The 19,569-nt window shown below is 37.8% G+C and overlaps 1 protein-coding gene across 4 annotated transcripts in view; it reads left to right on the plus strand.

Annotated features, from left to right (window-relative positions):
- ADNP (activity dependent neuroprotector homeobox) overlaps window positions 1-19,569 on the plus strand; it is a 34,427-nt gene that overhangs the window by 6,746 nt on the left and 8,112 nt on the right. The window contains exons 2-3 of one of the 4 annotated variants that reach the window (XM_068524141.1): window positions 208-381; window positions 1,733-1,804. The exons of 2 other annotated variants lie outside the window; for them this stretch is intronic. The gene's annotated coding sequence lies outside the window, so the exon portion shown is untranslated. The remainder of the gene's footprint in view (window positions 1-207; window positions 382-1,732; window positions 1,805-19,569) is intronic. One more of the 4 variants, XM_068524140.1, reaches the window with a different exon arrangement.

Raw genomic sequence — 19,569 nt, forward strand, 5'->3', positions numbered from 1 at the left:
AAAGCCCATGTTGAGTTCTTCATTGTCAGACTCAACAGAGTTGATTGTAAAATTTTCTTTCTTTCCAACGTTGGACTTGCGGTTGCTGTTCATTATCTCAGTAGCCAACCGCCTTTGCAAAAGTGTTGACACCAGTCTTCTGTGAGCACCCACTTTCTTAGGGTGTGTTGATTTCTATAGATTTTACTCCTCTTGTTATTTCCATAGGTGTGAGATGCACAATGCGAAACCTAGGCCCCAGCTTTTGCACCATGATGCACAGGGTTGTACTTTTTGTACTGAACTGATAGGTGGCCTAGTGGTTATGCCCTGTACTACCATTTTGAGGATCTGGACTCCGTTCCTGCCTTGCTCTTTGGACCACATTGTCAATTCACACCGGTGGGTATATTCATTTTGGAGGGTGGGAACTGCAGCAACAGGGAAGCCAGAGACTTCTTCCTCCTTGGTCACCACCAAAGCCAACACTTCCAAAATTTCAGCCTAGCCACATTCCTCAAGGAACCGGTTAGAGCTGGTTGCAGATGTGGGTTCTGAACAGAGAAATGACTTGTGGCTTGTTTAAGAGAAAATTTTGAAGTTGCTAATATTGTTTTAATCATTTGCATTCTGCACTCTTGTGTATAAAGTCTGTTAAGTATTCAGTTACTGCTATTTTGATGATCCAATCTCAAGAGTTGCTAAGCATTTAGAAACCTTAAGGATTCTCTGATCAGAACAGGCCTTTCCATGAACAGGTACTTGCTACCAAAGATGGACAGTGGTTGTTGATACTTAAGGGTACTTTTAAGACTTTGTTGCAGGTATTTTATAAAGATACACCAAGATAAATTTATGGGAAAATGAACCGGTGTATTCTTTGATACATAGTTAACCAGTTGGTGCATAGGGGAGAATTTGCATTGGACATTTGCTACCAAGTAACATTTTGGTGAGTGAAAAGGAGGCAGCTTGGTTCAGGTATTCCACTAGAGACTTAACTAATTGCTTTTACAATTTGTTTAGTAATCAGAAGAATCAGATATATAATCTAAAGGGTATTATTTGTAATCTTTAAATACTTTTTAGTATTTGTTAAGTAGATATAATTTTGACTTGAATTTGTGTTTGATATAGAATTATACGGCTTTTTAAATTAGTAATATGAATACCATTTCTTCTTTGAGGGTGTGTTGGAGGTGAAGTTTGTGAAGGTGCTTTTGTTTGATTTAGCAAATTATACGTAAGATATAATGTTAACCGATGTCCTTAGTGGTAATAGCCATTTTCCCCCTACGGGAAAACTTACTGTGAGCACTTAAAAAGCATATATTCTGCAATTTCAAATGTTTCCTGATTTTGGCATTCCCTCCCCCCCCCCCCCCCCAGAAAAGTGAAAAAATTGGACTTGAAGGCTGGAATTTAGGTAAACTGTAAGGGTTCATTAAAAAGCCTCAATTAACTAGAGGGTGGGGAATGGGTATTCTATTTAATTGAACTTTAAGTAGAAGTTCCTTCTTTGTCTTGGCCCTTGTTGAAAATTTCCTAACACTGCCTTACTAGAGGCTGCTATACTTCGAACTAACTAAATCTTTGCTTTTTTGGCTCTTATAGTCTCTGTGTAGGAAATAGAGGAGATTGGGCTGTGAATCTCTAAAGACCCTTGTTCCTGTTTATTCTGAAAGTCATTGATTTTAAACATATCCGTTGTGAATTTGTTTTGCTTAAATTTCTCTTTTTTTCCTTAAACCAGAGTGCAGGAAAAGTTCTAATACTATTTATATTAAAAATAAAACGTCACCATGTTGAACAGACTAAGTGTCAAGTAAGTTCTTGATTATTGTTATTTTGATGACCCAGTCTCAAGAGTTGCTAAGCTTCTAAAAACCTTGAACATTCTCTGATCAGAACAAACCTTTCCGTGAACATGTACTTGCTCCCAAATAATCAGTAGGCTTTTATCAAGTAAAAATGAATTTTGATTTTTATTATTAACATACACGCCTACATTTATTATTTATATTTGATTGCTGAAAGCATAATTGTATTAGGTACATTATATATATACAAGTAACTACTTGTAAATTTTGGAAAATGTTAAAAATAATTTTTAGAATTGTGAAATGTTAAATATTTAGCAATCTGGTGGTTAATATATTTAAGGTGATGTACACATTTTGTGACTTCACATTTAATTGTGAAAATTACAGTTTAACAAGGAAGATAGAGCTATTCTGTTATAAAGGAGCAAGTAGGGATCCCTACTTAGGGAAAAAATAAAAGAAAAACTTCAGAATTTAAGTAGTATTTTTTCTTTTGAGAACCATGCATAAATAACACATTGCGTAAGTTGTAGTAGACCTTGATTTTATTAATGGTTGGGTGGGTGTATACATAAAATACAGTTCACTTTTTTAGTGTTGAAATGACATTAAATACAAATAAAAGGTGCAAATATTGGAGATAATGTTTGGAAACAATACATTTGTGCAGGGAAAAAAATCAGAATTAAATGTCGGGGTTTTTTTAAATCTGTTTAAATCTTAGATAAACTTTTTAAAAATGATGTGAAACTACGAAAGTTTTTTTGAAGTTCTTACTAGAACCTAATTTGTAGTTTACATCAAGGTGCCCAGTACTGTTGTGTAATGAGCCACTTGTTCAACCTAGACTTCCAAAGGACTTTCACTTTTAAAGAATGTCAAAAAGTCTGTTCTGTCTTCCAGAAGGTAAAATATTTTCCACAAGAGTGTAACTTTCATCTCCTTGCCTAAGAGGCATGAACATTAAGAAAAATGTTGCTCACCTACGTAAATAATTTGAGCTAGATTCACAGAGCTTGATATGTTATTAGTATCACATGAACTTACAAAAGTTTTTCCTCCCCTAGTTTTGTGAGAACTTGTGGTATTAGGTCTGGGGCCAATGCCATGTTTTGCTGATGTGCATACACATTTTATGTTGTTCGTTTGGAAACTTGGCGTTTGAAACTGGTAGGAACCAAAGCCCCACACTAATTAACTGAATTGGTATCTTGAACGTAGAGGCTGTTTCTTGTTTACCCGTTGGCACTTTCCACCTTGATCGTTGAGACACTCTGTAAGAACAGCCACCCATGTTTTGCCCAGCGTGAGTGGCCACAGTTCCATGTGACTGCATTTTTGGTGGTGGTGTTTGTTTGCCTGATCTTGTCCATTAGAACGTGAGGACAAGGATGATGGTGCTCCCTCAGCCTCTTACTGTCTTAGTGCCCCTTATACCTTTGTTTTGGTCATGACCTACCTTTGACATCTGCCAGTTTAGCGGTCGGCTTAAATGAGAATCCACATTCTGCCTCACTGGGAAGAGAAGGCTCTCTACAGATTAACAGGCCTCTCAGATTGGGAGAGAGATACATGTGTATATCTATCAACTTGAGTATATGGGGAGATGCGTGTATATATAGGAAGTCACAGATAAAATGTGAGCCAACTGTGTAAAGTGAGTTTTGATTTAGGGGTGCACATTTTTGTTCTAATACGTGCAAAATGCAAAATGTTTTTCACTGCTTCCGTGCTTGGTTCTCCCATCTCCATGTATGTGTTCTGTCCTTTGCCTTTAGGACTTCTCGGAGATGCACTCACAGTCCTCTTTGGTTTTATTGATCCCTAGCTTAGTTCCAAAACAGCAGCGAGAGAAATCCTGATATCTCAAGAATTTTAGCAGTGTCCCAGAAATAAAGGTTTGGAAATTAAGAGAAGAGTATAAAAGACTTTGAATAGAATTACCAAGGGAAGGCTGCCCTGAACATATGCCGCAGTTTAAGATTGAGTTATCATTCAAAAACATGCACATGATCTGTAGGAGACTCCTGCATTGGCCATCTCTTAGAATTAAAAATAAATCCCTCCACATCCTAATTCCTTTTCCAGTAAGGGTATAGATTTGTAATTGAGTCACTTAGCTTTGGGTTGTTGGTGGTTGTCACTTCTCATACGACTTGCTTGATGTCTTTAATAAGGATGAACTATAAGTGTAAAGGCCCCCTTGCTGGCCTTTATGGTATTATAAAATAATATTAATAATACTGGTGTCATTTTCTAAGCACTTCATAAACCATTCTCAATTCTCTCAGGACTGATTTCACAAGTAGGGAAGTCAAGGCACTACCGCATGCATTGATGAAGTGAGCCATGGAATATGTCTGGGCTGGTTCCCAGGTCTGTGTTTGGAACACAGGCTTTTATAGTGCCCCTGTGAGCTGTTTGGCTAATGAAGGCCCAAATGAGTGCTTCATAACTTCTTAGTGATGTTTTGTGCTTGGATGTCAGCTAACAGCCAAGGATCCCAAGTGGGCTCCGCAGTTAAAGCAGCTAGCTTCACTAGCTCCTCTACCGGTGAATTGTGCTGGTGGTAGTTAGTTGAAGTAGCAACTGTATAAGGTTTGAAGTTGCCTGTGTAAGAATCTAAAAAGAAAGTTTGTTTATGTCCATTGCTTTTCCCAGTGTTTTGGTTTAGAGCAGTCTTGTTCCTTCTCTCCTCTGAGCAGTTATCTTTGCTTAGACAGATAATTGCTGGCTTTTGCCCTCTGCCTTCTCTTTTTCTGAACCCTCTATGCCCCATTTAAGAGCTTGTGGAAACCTGTGCCTCTCTTGAAAATCTGTAAGGCTTTCCTTTTCTGGTGGGAGCTGGCTACAATTGAGGACCTATATGAGTGGTCTCTTGAAACCTGATATATCTGAAGAAACTTCCAGCTAGTGAAAATGTGGTGGAATTTATTAACTGTACGTTTAAGTCAACAATTAGAATTCTTGCTCTTGTGAAAGAGATGAACTGAGACTGGGTGTGTCCTAATGCAGGGAGTGCTTAGAATCCTGGTTTGAGATCAGAAAAATATAAATAAAACTTCAGCGGAAAGTGTAGGGATTGAGCCATCAAGTGGCAAAACCTGCTCTAAGAATAATGCTTTTGCTTAAGCCTTGACTCTAGGAGATAGCTTAGAAAAACGTGAGAAGGTGATTCAAATAAACTACATATTTTGTTGTTCAAGAATGGTGAGAGAAATATATTTCCCATTACTGTGGGAAAATTATTTCGAGTAGTTTTGAGACAGCATGGAAAACTTTCTAAGGGATTGAAAATAACCTACTTTTTGTTTTAGGCCATTTAGGTGAAGACCAGTAGCATGTTTCTGGAATGATTATAAATGGACATAACTGGATGTTCTCTTAGGCCTGCTCGTTAATTGATTTCCCTTTTTCACACTTCTCTTAAAGCCAGGTTGTTCACCTGTATTGACAGCAAGCAGCGCTAAGCCTATGGAGTTCTTACGTAGGCAGCATGGTGTTGGAATCACTCCCACAGTATGTCTTGCTGGAATGCCTATTTAAAATGGAGTAAATTGGGAAATGCGTCCCATCTCAGTCTCCCTGAAGCTAGATTGGGATGTTAGAGATGTTCTCAATCCTTTTTGTCTTTTTTTAAGTAGTGAGGCATCTTTCCCCCTTTCAAATAAAATTTTATGTGAACTCTAGTATATAAAACTGATTAAAGGGTCAGCTTTCACGTTGTCCCTCAAATGTCAACTTCCCCTCCATCTGTATATATCTCTTACAGTCTCTCAGCACACTCTGAGAAGTACATCCTGAAAACCATTGGTTCCATTAGTGTTCCAGAAGTTCTGGTGGTCACAGCTAGGGTTCTTGTCTGAAACCTAAATACTCAAAAGCAACAGGATAAGCAGCAACCATAATAACAGTTCCTAGTTGTAGGCACTAATTTTTCAGTCTGAAAGCCTTGAAAGAGGAGTAACCCAAATTTTACATTATGTAAATATATATATATTTAATAAGCAAACTCTAGGTCACACCTTTATATTTCTAAGTCACCTAGGTTTATTTTGGGTACTTGCGAATGTTCTGTTGCATAACCATTATAAGTGCCACAGAGCTTGTAAAGTTAATATGCTAACTCTAACATGAATGGCTCACACAAATATATAAAAAACACTCTTATGTGTAAGTATAAATGCACATTATAATGTGTACAGGAACAGATGTGTGGCAACCACATCTGATTCTCAGGAATAATGATAGTCTGTGCTTCTTAAAAGATTATATCCTGGTATGAACTCATAATTTTCAGAGTGATTGTTACAGTATCTGACCTGGTTTAAGGTAATAATAGTAATAACTGCTTTAAGTATTGGCATCATCTTATTTAATCCTTCTGACATTTGAACAGTAGAATGGTGTTATACTGGTTATACCATAGGAAACAGACCCCCAGAAGTAAAGTAAGATTTTTAGAGTCACAAAGCTAGTAAGTGGCAGAGCAAGGATTTAAACACAGATCTGTCCAGCTCTAGAGCTGTATTCTTTCTTACTACATTGTACCATCTTTCTTTTCCAGCAGGGGAAAGCTTTACTGTACTATGTCACCCTACTTATTATAGAAGTTTAAAGTTATGAGGGAAAAAATTTTTACACGTGGCTGAGAGGTAACCTAAATATTTGTTCATGAAACCAGTGTAGTCCTACTGGAAAACACAAATTTTGATGTTGGCTATAGGCTTTATACTTGAACTTTTTCTCCCCATCCTTGTGCTATCGTTTCAGTATGTTGTTATCTTATACCTAAAGTTCTGGCTATTTTGCAGATGTTGCAGATTGAGTAGGTAGGTCTGGAATGGGTGTAACCTCCCTCAGGTGATTCTGGCAATGGTTAGGTCTGGTATCCACTCTTCTACTTAATCTACTTACTCCAGACCTTTTTTAATGGGACCTGCCAAACACAACCAGATTAATTCTCTCAAAGTGCCATTAAAACTGTATCACTTCTCTACTCCAGTACCTGCAGCATCTCCTCAGTGCCTGCTAGACATGGCAGCAGGCTCTAGCTTCACACTCAAGGCCTCCATTCTATCCCCATCCTGCCTTTCCAACCTTGTCATTCATTACTACTCAGAAGCTTGACATAGCAGCCGTTCTGACTCTCTGCAGTAGTTCCTAAAACTCCTTGCTTTTCCACCTCTGGAACTGTGCCAGTGAGACTTTTTTTGCAGTGAGTGCAGATTATCCACCTAACATAGTGGCCCCAGCTCAACAGCTACTTCCGCCCTCTCCTGACTGCCCCTGCTGAGAATGAACCTGTCCCTCTTACAAAGCCTCAGAGCATCTAGTTTGTGACACATCTGACATATTGCATCTTTTCCTATATATATTTATGGGGTGTCATCTCTATAAGACCTTTGTAAGCAGGGACTGTTCATTCATTCTACACTTACTGAGTGCCTGCTATGTGCCAGCCAGTGAAGAACGTGTTAGAGAATATAGCAGGGGAGAAAAAACAGTCAGGGTCCTCGTAATGGACATTCTTTGCCTTGAATAGTGAGATGGCATCCTTGTCCTCCTGCATATTTTACGGGTTCTATTTAGCCTGTCCGTTGAGATCAGGAAAATTAATCTGTGCTGAAAAATGATTCATAGTGATTCTAATTTAAAGACATAAATATCTCTTTACCAGCTGTATGAATTATACTTTCAGGTCATATTTTACTAAATCTCTTGAGATCACCTGTGATGAGCATTTAAAATAAATTAAAACTTTTAAGTCACAGTGTCATTGTAATTTTGGTGATTGATAATGTGGTGAACCAGGCTTTTTATTTCCCATTAGATTCTTGGTTTGATATTAATAGCCACACCAATATGAAAGAAAATAAAACTTAAATTAAATTTTTAAAATTAAATTTTTCATCTTTCTGTTACCTTTGAAAAGGCTTCCTGTTTTATTTTTCCTGGGACTTCTCCCCTTTTACAGTTCTATCCTGTAACTCTTTGAAAGAAACTTAAGGTGATTTGAAAATTTAATACATGGAAGTTCTGTGAAAATCATTTCTGTACTGCTGCTTCATGCTCTAGAATCATTTCAATTTTGCAAAGTTAAAAACTAATTGAACTTCTCATTAAAGTAACTCTAGCTGGATTAAACTATTAGTTAAGGCAGAGTGAATTTGGGCCTTTGACGTTGACAAAAGTGATATATTCCTCTGTTACTGGCCTCTTGGAGTGGAGCAGATTTGCCAGGAAAGTGAATGCTCTACTAAGATTTTTTTCTTTTTTTTTTTTGTTTTAAGTGCTTAACAGTTTGGGGGCTGTTGATATATTACTATAGAGTCACTCGTTTAAAATTGTCCAAAATGGTCTGGAAATTTGTAAAGGCCTTCAAAGTTGTTCTGTTACATCCAGGACTTGCTCTAGAGGATCTGTCCTGTTCAAAAGAATCTTAAACAGTCTTAACAGATGCTTAATATTCATAGTTTTGGCAAAGAGACCCATCAGGGATAAATGTCTCTGATTTTGAACCCAGACTGCCCTGCTGATAAAATTACAAGCAGCCTTATCTGGTTCCATATTCACTACTCTTGTCTTACATTTTCTAGTAGCCACTTTTTTTTTTTTTAACTTTATTTTTAATTGTGGTAAAATATACATAACATAAAGTTAATTTATCGTGTTAACCAACCACTTTTAAGTATACAGTTCTGTGACATTAAGTATATTCACATTGTTGTGCAGCAGTTACCACTATCCATCTCCAGAACTTTTCTTCATCTTGCAAAACAGAAACACTATCCCCATTAAACAGTAAATCCCCATTCTCCCCTCCCCACCAGTCCTTGGCAACCACCCTTCTACTTTCTGTCTATGAATTTCACTACTCTTAGTATCTCATATGAGTGTAATCATGTAGTATTTGTCTTTTTGTGACTGGTTTATTTTGCTTAGCATAATATCTTTGAGGTTTATCCATGTTTCCAGTAGCTACTTTTTTAAAAAACAAAATTAAATTTTAATTTTTAATCCAGTATATCCAAAGTATTGTCATTTCAACATGTAGTCTATTTTTGGAAGGGTATTTATGAGATATTTTGCATTTTTATCATACTAAGTCTTGGAAATCCTAAGTATATTTTATGCTTAAAAGCGTATCTCAAATGGGCAAAGATGATGTATAAATGGCCCGAAAGCGCGTGAAAAGATGCTCAACATCACTAGTCATTAGGGAAATGCAAACTAAAACTACAATGAAAATATATCTCACACCCATTAAGATGGTTACTGTCAAAAAAAAAAGTGTTGGTGAGGATGTGAAGAAACTGGAACACTGTGCACTGTTGGGAGTGTAAATGGTAGAACCACAGAATTACCATGTGATCCAGCAGCAGCGTCTCGAAGAGATGCTTGTACACCCATGTTCATAGCAGTATTATTCACAATAGCTGAAGGCGGAAAAGTGTCCAACAGGTGAATGGATAAATGTGATATATACATAGCATGGAATATTATTCAGCCGTACAAGGAAGGAAAATCTGACATGATGCTACAACTGGATAAACCTTGAAGGTGTTGCTAGGTAAAATGAGTAGTCACAAAAGCACAGATATTTTGATTCCACTTACGTGAAGTACTTAGAGTAGTCAGAATCATAGAGGCAAAACAATGGTGGTTGCCAGGTGCAGATGGGTGGGGAGAAACGGGGAGTTACTGTTTAATGGAGATAAAGTTTCAGTTTTGCAAGGTGAGAAGAGTTGTGGAGATGGATGGCGGTGATGGTAGCGCAATAAAAGTTTAAAGCACCTCAATTCAGTTCAGACTAGCCACATTTTAAGGGCCTAATAGCCATTTGTGGCTAGTATCTGCCGTATTGGAAAGCATAGTTCTTAAAATAAAAATGAATTTATAAAATTTTCAAGCAACATTGGTTTTCTTGCTGCTTGAGTAAATACTGAAATCTATTCCTTTTGTTGTTTGTTTAAGAAAATTATGCATGCATAAAATCTGGAAGGATAAGTATACCCCAGTATTTACTATTGTCTTTGGGTAAAATTATTTGTGTTCTTCGCCTTATCTACATTTTGTAATCTTATACTAGGCCTAATTGCTTTTTTTTTTTTTTTTTTAACAGCTTAAGATATCTTTCGTATACCATACAATTCACCCATTTAAAGTGTATAATTCAATGTTTTCTAGTATATTCAGAGTTGTGCACCTGTCACCACAATTAATTTTAGAATATTTTCTTCACAAAGAACCCAGTACCCCTTGGCAATCACCCTCTATTCCCCCCGCCTATCTCCTCCAGCCCTAGGCAACTTTAATCTCCTTTCTGTCTCTGAGATTTGCCTATTCTAGATATTTCATATGAACGGAATCATACAATAAGTGGCCTTTTGTGACTGACTTTTTTCACTTGGCATAATATTTTCAGGGTTCATCATGTTGGAGCATATATCAGTATTTCACTCCTTTTTATGGCTGAATCATATCCCATTGTATCAATACCATGTTTTACTTAACCATTTATCAGTTGATGGAGATTTGGGTTGATTTCCCTTCTCGGATATTATGAAGACTGCTGAGAACATAAGTGTATAAGTTTTTGTGTGGGCATATGTTTTCATTTCTCAATTGCTTTTGTAACAAGAATGAACGGAATTTGGCAGGGGAAAGGAGACTAAGAGGTAGTTAGTTGAGAGGCGACTAGTCTCCTGCCTACCCCTGCCCTTTAGAAAAAGAAAAGATGAAAGCCTCTGCTTTTCCCAAGCAATTTTCAGAAGACCATGCTTTGAGTATTGATAATGGATAACTGGTCCATTATCAATAGGAGAGACGTAGGATATATCTGTTTTTTGAAAAGGTATTGTTTTATTGAAGGATTCTAAAATTGTGGTTTTCATTTTGCAAGATATTACCATTACAGGGACTTCCCTGGTGGTCCAGTGGTTAAGACTCCTCGCTTCCACTACGGGGGTATGGGTTTGATCCCTGGTCAGGGAACTAAGATCCCACATGCCGCACGGTGTAGCCAAAACATTAAAAAAAATTTTTTTTAATTAAAAAAAAAAAGATATTACCATTACAGTTTAAATAGAAAGATATCCGTCAGATGTGACCATCTAGTGACTGTTGGCATCCACGGTGATGTTAAAAGCGCTTTAGGGCAAGTGGTCTCAGAGCTGAGTTTATGTTTCACTTCTTTGGATGCGATGGGACCCTCTGACCTGAGATATGTGTGTGTATTCTTAATCTCCGTATCTCCACTTGAGCTGGTTTGGCTGAATTATTTATGGTTATTTCAACCTTGGGTATTAAAGTTCTGGCACTTTCAGATGTGTGTATATAACATGCTGTTGTTTACTTTTAATTAATGTCAGAGATCAGAGCTTCATGTGCATGGGTAATGGGAAGAACACCGCATTCTAGGTCTGGGGATGACCTTGAGGCCCAGCTCTGTCACTGACACGCTCATCACCCTTAAGCCAGTTGCTTCACCTCAGTTGCTAATCTGTAAAATGAGAAGAGTTTAGATCAGGCAAAACCCCAGGTTCTTTTCAGTGATTCAAAGTGCTGCTTTTTCATAACTGATTTTAGTTGGAATATGAATCTCAATCTCTTGGCTTTCCTAAGGCGTGCACTTTGTTCTTTTTCATTTTGGAATTAGAATGTTCATGCCCCTTCGATTGAGAAGATACTTAAAGATTGTTGATAGTTATTTCTCTTCTAACCAGACATGGATTCAGAATAGCATATCTTTTTCTCATCAGCTAAACCAGCTAATGCTGAAAAAGGCGGCACATATGCAAAAAAAAAAAAAAAAGGATTGATTGTAGTTATACGTGTAAAGTGGCTGCCACCAACACAAATGCACCTTTTAGGAGCATTAATTTAAAAATAATATCCAGAATTAGAGAAGTGTTGTCCCACTTGACCTGATTATGTCACATCTGGAATAACAGTTTATTCAGGGCACCAAAGAGATTGACCCACTGGAGCCTGTTCATTGGAGATTGGCGTAGGCGATAACAGAAGGAAGAAAAGAACTGAGCATGGTTAACTTGGAGAAGGGGAAGTCTTGAGAGGGAAGGAGGAAGTGTCTTAAAAACTTGCAAGGCTGTTAGGTGGCTTTGTAATTAGACGTCTGTAGCTGAACTGAGAGTTGTGGGCAGGTTACAGAGCATTGTAAAGAGTAAACTTGTGAACAGAGCCGTCCAGTGTGGGACAAGCTGCCTGGTGGGGTTTGTGCTTCCCTCACACAAAGTAATCAGGCAGAGAGTCTCTTAGAGCAGGGTTGTTTGTGGAAAGGATTCACACATTGTTTATAGAAAGTGGCCAAAAGTATTACTGTGATAAAACATTTTTGTACAGGATGCTGTATTTAGATAAATACACTCATTTTGCCTTGCATAAATATAGTCTGCCTACCAAAGAAATAGTTATGAAAACTTAATTATAAGGAATTTAATAATTGATTTGGTTAAACACTTGAAGAAAACCTTTTTTTTCTGAAGTGGAGGCAGTTTTATATTTGACACTCTACTCAGTTAATTGGGTTTCTTTTATTACCAAACTGAAAGAATAGTAAAAAATTAATGCAGTTAGTAGTTAAGAACAGAAGAAAAATTAGTTATATTTCCTGCCTGCTTCTTGTCTTTATTAACAGTGTTCTAATATGATTATCCTAAGCAACATAATTGATGTTCATTATTTAAATTTAGCTTTTGGTGTAAGTGTGTCTTCATTGGCAAAGTAGTTTCTCTTTCTAATCCTTCTGGGCTTTCCAGATACTCCCTTTTTTAGCCTCAACACTGCTGAACATTTTCTGGTGAGATGGAAGAGAGGGAAGACTAAAACTTTGCTTTTTTACCTTTGTCATGCTGCACAGTTTTGTCTGCTAATCCAGAAGAGCATTCTGCCCCTGGATAGTCAGACAATTACTTGTTTCGTGGTATTTGGGATTGAGGAAGAGAGGAAAAGGAGGAGACCGAGCTGCCTTTATGTGAAGAGCCTGTGGCATCCAGAAGGTCTTTTGCCAAAAGCCTTATAGGAAATTGAAAGACAAGCTGCTTCTGTTCAGGACTGTGTTTTAGAAAAAGATTGAGTAGGGTGATTGCTTCCAGACTGAATGTAGGCTCTAGGGTCTCGATGTGTTCACTCATCGGAGGGTTGTTCTAGAAAGACTTTACAAGGTTCATTTTTTTTCAAATACAAATATTACATAAAGCTTTTTACATCTGGTTTAATTTAGATGTAGGGCTAGTGACATCCTGAAAAGCAAATAAGGTGTCTGTGTTCACCACTTTGGATCCCAGAATAGTCAGGAAAGATAAACACTTGCTGGTTATAAAAAGAAAGTGTTTTACAGTGACCACACTTTTTTTTACTCAGTGAGTGATATTGACAGGTATTAAATATGTTGTTGAGGGGGTGGCAGGAGGAGAAAACAGCAGAAATATGGGAATGATTTTTTTCTTTCTGCCTAAATAGTTTTTAACTTAATGGGTTCAAAATCCACAGAGATATCACAGATTTTTTTTAAGTGCCATCATGGGTAGCCGTGAAGTAACTGATGCTTTGATTCTCTTCGTGAGAATCTTCTTAAAATGCCTGCGTCTCTTAGAAAATAGCTTAACTTAACATTTTTAGTTAGATCAGTGGTTTAAAGAAGCTTCAAATATCTGACTCTTAAACCCCAGGGTGGATTATATAAATACTTGCACCAGCATTAAGTGGAGTATTGTTTTAAGTATTTAGGATCTGAATTTCTTACATATTAATTTGGGTTGATGATGTACCAAAAATGAAATTGTTTATACCGTAGTAGTTTGAATGTCTTCCTAATTTTTTATTAACTTAGAAAATATTGCTGCCTTTTTTCTTCACTAGTAATGGCATCATTTCCAGCCTTTGATTCTCCCCCACCCCCTACCAAAAAGGTATTTCCAGAGAGGCTGTATCTTTCTTCACAGCTTTAATGTAGAAACGTTTAAAAAACAACAGAGTATATACTATAGTCTAATCCTTAGGCTTACTGTGGGCTTCCTATAACCATATTCTGATCAAACTGTAATTTAGGGGAGATTTTCAGTGAACTATTGGAATTCTGCTGTAGCCATCAAACATCATGCTTTGGTTGACTGTCCACTAGGTCCAGATTCTACATTTCAGTAGTCTGCCACCTTGGCATAAATTTGCATTATGAGCTTAGTTTAGACAAGTAACTATTTCAAGGAGCTACTTGGAAATGGAGAACTTTTCCTTCTTCCTCTTCCCATCAACCTGAGCCCCTCCCTCCACTTTTTATCTTTTTTATATTTCAACTAAGATTTCTTTAGAAACAAGGATTTCACCCCTTTAAGGTCAGGTGGGGTGGTAGAAACCACTGGTTTAGTCTAAGTAACTTGTGTTCAGGTTTTAGCAGGAAGAAGTACCTATCCTGGTCTAGCTCTCAGTACAGTGTTAGAAATGTTTTTTCTATGAAAATTCTAGATTTGCATTCACAGTATAACTGATGCAGTAGTTGTCATTCTGGTATATGTTCAAATTTCAGTTCCCAAATATTAGAAAGTAGCAGGGTTATGCCTGCAGGTGATGGAAACTAGGACACACTATCATATTTCCTGGCATGTTAAATTAGCACCATATGTTCTTATTAGGAACTTGAAACATACAAGAATGCACGTAAAAATATGAAGAATTTGTATACTGGAAAATGCCATGCTAGATCCATACTTGGAGTCGTTTAAAATATAATCTGTAGAAGTTTGATTTGGAGGCTTTTTTTTTTCTCCTGGCTTGATTATCTGTGCCTAGTCAAAGGTTTAAGATTGGGTTTTATGGGAGTTCTTTTTGTTGTTTTGTTTTTACTTTCTGTGATGGCACAGTTATAAATACTTTTCTTCTACCCCTAAAAACAGGGACTAAATGATGCCATCCTTGATATGGTGGCTTTGCAGAGGGACTGCGATACACAGACAAGCCCCATTGACTATTGGTACATTAGGTCCTGCAAATCTTGCCTTAAGCCTGCTAAACTAGTCCTGTCATCTGTTGGGTTCCCCTCCATCTTCCTGACCCAGATGAGCCTGAGTACAGCCCCTGACTAGATCCAAGCCTTTTGGCAGAGCTCTAGTTTCATAAATGATTATAATTACATTTCTCAGTTAATGACCTCTTTGCCTAAATGAAGTTCACAGTCATTGATGTTGTATCATCATCCTTGTACAGCCCTCCTATACAGATTCGGCCTCTAGTTATTTCCTCGTGAGACAGGTTCTCTCTGCCTTTATTTACCCTCTTTGTACTTGGTGTAAACGAGTACTTTTGCTTTTTGTATTTGGTGAGAAAAGAGGTACATGTATTTGATCAGTCTTACGTATTCTAATTTATATGGTTTTAAGTCATCATGGCTACAGATGTCAGATTTTCATTTCAGCCATCTGACTCTTGCTTTCTGAGGAAGGAATTGCTTTCTGAGTGGGAATTTGGCCGGGATTATTGGTAAAACTTTAATGTTTTGGCCCTAATTAGTAGGTGTGGGTATAATTTGCAGATTGATAAGGAGTGTGGCTGAATTATTCAACAGTGAATTTAAATCATTCTCAAAAATCAATAATTTAAGTCTAGTTCATCAGGTAGCATATGCTTAACCAAAAGTTACTTAACTTCAGTTAATAAAACACTTGCAGACGTTAACTCCATTATTAATGGGTTTGAGCTTTCCCCAAAATCTTTCAGAATTTACAAAAATGTTTTACTCTTTCCATACAGTGTTCTTGATTAATGAAACGATGGGCCAGCGCCTCTTTCAGAATAACTGTATCTCCCTGACAAATTCCTATTCTTCCTACTAGTCCCAATTCACAAGAATAATTGTTTTGCATAAAATTCCCCATCTTCCCTTACTTTTTCACTTCACTTCCTCTTCTCTGTCCCACTACACAGTGGGTCTACCAGAACTTTTGGTTGCAAGTAACATGAACCAAAACTTAAGCAAAAGTGATCATGTGTTTGTTCTTGTTTATGAAAAGTTTGGGGGAGGGATGGTTCAAGGGGGCTGTCTTTCAGGCACAGCTAGATTGAGGACCTTAAGCAGTATCAACAGGAGTGTTTCCCTTTCTGTGCTTTTCGCATCATCACTGTCCGTCCTGTTTGGGGCACGTGTCCAGGTCTGTATTAACCAGTGTCTGCAGAGATAGAACACTAATTGGTTAACCTGTGTCATATGCGTGGTGGAGGAAGGGCCTCTTAACTGACAGCACCTCCACTGCGGCAGGAGTGGCTCCAAGAGGAAGTTGGGCAGGGAGAAGCAAGCATCTTTACTCCAGTGACCCAGTGCCTGCTCTATACCCCAGAAGCGATGGACTGTTGAAGGGGAAGAGCTGTGTCCTGTTCAACTTTCTGTTTCTAGCACATTAATGGGCAGGGTGCTCCAAAAATGATTGATGAACAGTGGTTTCGTTCTATTAAATTGGATGTTTTTCCCTTTTTTATGCCATGAGCTGAGAAGTTTATGGTTTGGCTGAAGGGAGCTCTCCTTGGTATTGGGAAAATGGTGCTGACCTGGTCAAAATGGCCATCCTGATAGCCAAGGAGGCTTAAGAGAAAGGTTTAGCCACTGGGGACAAATGTGGAAAGTAATCCCATCCTTCTGCATTCCTTTCAATGCCCATCTCTAGACAATTTTTGACATTATTGTAAGACATCTTCCTCCCTAAGAGTAGTGATTGTAAGAATTTGTTTTCATCTCTTCCTATTCAAAAGTGAGGAACACCCCTTAATCTCAGGCAGTCAACTTCCTATTTACTCTGTCCTTACCCCTCAGTTAAGAACAGAGTAAATAGGAAGGTGTGGGCCCCAAGAATCAGATAGGTAACATCAGTGAACCCTGAAGGCAGCTGTTGATTTGAAGTTGTTAACAGCAGGTGGTGGGCTGAAAAAAAAAAAAACAACATAGGGCCCTTGAGTTCTTTTTCTTATCACCCATAATGTCTAACATTAACTGATAAGAGTTTGTTGGAGACTTTCTTACAAGGAACGTTTGGCTTGTTACAGGCATAGAAAAGCTTAAGTATACACAGGAAATGGAGGATGGGAGTAGGAGGGAGCCGCCTTTGCTCATTATATTCCTATACTACATACCTGCTTTATATACTGAGAGAAGTGTTTTATTTAACAAGGGAAAAACCAGAAGAATCTCTTAAGTGCTTTTGAGGATGCTAACGCATATGAATGTGTTATTCTAGCTCCAGATGGACAAAATCTTGGAAATGGCTTCCGCGGAGGGTGCCTCCATCTGGGGAAAGGGGCAGATGATAGAATTCTCAAGGTCATTAGAAATGTCAGAAATCTGCTTATGAAGACAGTTATAACCTTAACTCGGAATATTCTACATTTTTCAATGTAAACTTTTTCTCTTTTTTTTTTTGGCCGCACTGCATGGCATGCGGGATCTTCGTTCCCCAACCAGGGATCGAACCCGCACCCCCTGTAGCAGAAGCGTGGATTCTTAACTCCTGGACTGCCAGGGAAGTCCCGATGTAAACTTTAACTTGGATTCCTCCTAGCTAATCATAGAACAGATAACTTTTTTGTAGCATTTTCCAATAAGCAATGTCACTATTTTATTTATAAGCCTGTTTAATTCAACTCAGATAAGTAAACTCAAGATTTATTCTGTTGCTGAAATATCACCTTCTATAAATAAGTTTTTTGTAACTAAGCTCCCTTAGAGCATATTCTTACTTTTTCAGAACCGTAGGTGGATAAATTGGGTACAACGAAGCAGCGAGGTGCTTCACTTGGAGGTCTTGAAACAACTTTGTTAGCTGTGGGTGGGCACTTAGAACACCTGGTATTTTCCATAGGAAACTGGGTTTTCCTTTGTCCTGAGCTGCAGTTTGGCTCCCTAGGATGTTTTCTGTATAGAAGGGGGAGGGGGGGGCGGCATTTCCAAATCTGTGTGTGTGTTTTGCTGTGCTCATCCAGAAGGCAGGGAAAGCCAGAACGGGCTGCCTCTGGGGCACGTCTGTGCTCTGAAGTGAAACAGGATTCACACGGGATGTTCCAGAAGAACTGGATTTTGGCCCATGGAGAGTTGATAAGATGAATGGAGAAACAAAATGTCTCTTTTCAGAATTGGGTGTTTATGGACATTCATTTTGATGCCTGGTCTCTTCAGAATTAGCCTATAACACTTCCTGTATTTCTGGAACACTTTTCTTATATTTCTGAAACATTTGTCTATCAGGTGGTTCTCTCTAAATGACCTAGTTTGTGCGAACCTAGTTTTTTCTTTTTAATCAGTTTATTAACTGATTTTTTTTAAAACCATCAAAAAGATGGTTCAGAACAATTTAGCAATAAAATTTCCACAAGGAATAATGGATTTGGCCTTGAATGCACACTAACTTGTATCAGAAGTGACTTCTAAGTCTGTTAGCTAAACGATATGCAGATTATTAGATGGCAGAGAGTACAGAGGACACCATAGTCATGCTTCATAGCTAGGAGTTCCATCCTGAGGATGTGTTTTGCAGTGAACTGCATTCATCTTTTGGCCTCAGGTATGCTAAGTTCTGGTAACATATCCAGATTTAGAATTTCTAGAAGTTGCTGGGATTTTTTGGTAGGCTTCATTTTTTTTTCCAGTTTTCGTAGTTAATATTGATGTTTGGATTTGAATAATAAGTGAGGTAACATGATATCTTATTACATGTGGATTAGTTGACTTTATGATTGTGGTTTACAGATGGTAGTGGTATTATTCAGTGACAGCCTTGATTAATTAGAAACCCAGATTTGCATGTATTGAATACTAAATTTTAAATCCAGATGCATTGGCTTTTGTTTCTGCCTGTTTTTGATTTTTAGAACTACTTTACATCCTGCAAAATTTATTTGGATTATTAAGTCGATGATTAGTTTTTACACTATTTTGTAGGAAACACTTATGGTCACATTGGAAGCCATACAAATTCTCAGCTGCCCAAGTTTTATTAATTTTATTTTCTTAACCTTTGTTTTTAAGGAACTTGGGAAAGTGGATCTAAATTTCCACTTTAATGTATTGGGTCATTTAAATAATTTTTCAGTTCCCTCATACACACATAAGCTTTTCATTTTTCAAAAGGGACCCCGTAAAGTCTGTAACAGTTATTATTTGCTCTGATGCTGAGTGCCCGGCTTTTCCCGTCTCAGCATTCATTCCGTGGCATTAGTGAGTGCCTTTGTCCAGGTGTGGTGCTGGCTGGGGGGCAAGTTACACAGCCATTCTTGTCTTTCGTTTGGGTGGTGTGCAGAAACTTACGGATACCACAGCAATACGCAGGGTAGCTCCCAGACAACAAAAACTTATTTCCCCTGGCACTCAAAATTATGTGGTAATAATGCTGAAATGGTGAACATTTTTCTGTTTTCAGAGGTTCAACATCACAAGGAGAAAAGCACTCACACTTGATTTTAAAGTAATCGGTTGGTATATAAACCTCATTCTCAACTTTAAATAAGCTCATCACCAAACTAGTTTTTTAAAAGTCTAATCAGAATTGTGCCACATTAGATTCATGTTACCTGTGATATAAAATGTCCTGTTAAAAACAGAAAAGATCAGAGAGTACTTATTTTGCCTGCCTGCTTTAAGTATTCAGAACATACTGGATAAGGATATCTACTCACCTTTTTTGTCAGACTGGGCCAGGGTTTGTGATCCTACCATCAGTGGAATTAGTAAATATCACAAGTTGTACATGTTTTGACTTGACTTAAATTT

The sequence above is a fragment of the Eschrichtius robustus genome, chromosome 16 (genome assembly GCF_028021215.1).
Source record: "Eschrichtius robustus isolate mEscRob2 chromosome 16, mEscRob2.pri, whole genome shotgun sequence".
In the NCBI taxonomy this organism is placed as follows: Eukaryota; Metazoa; Chordata; class Mammalia; order Artiodactyla; family Eschrichtiidae; genus Eschrichtius; species Eschrichtius robustus.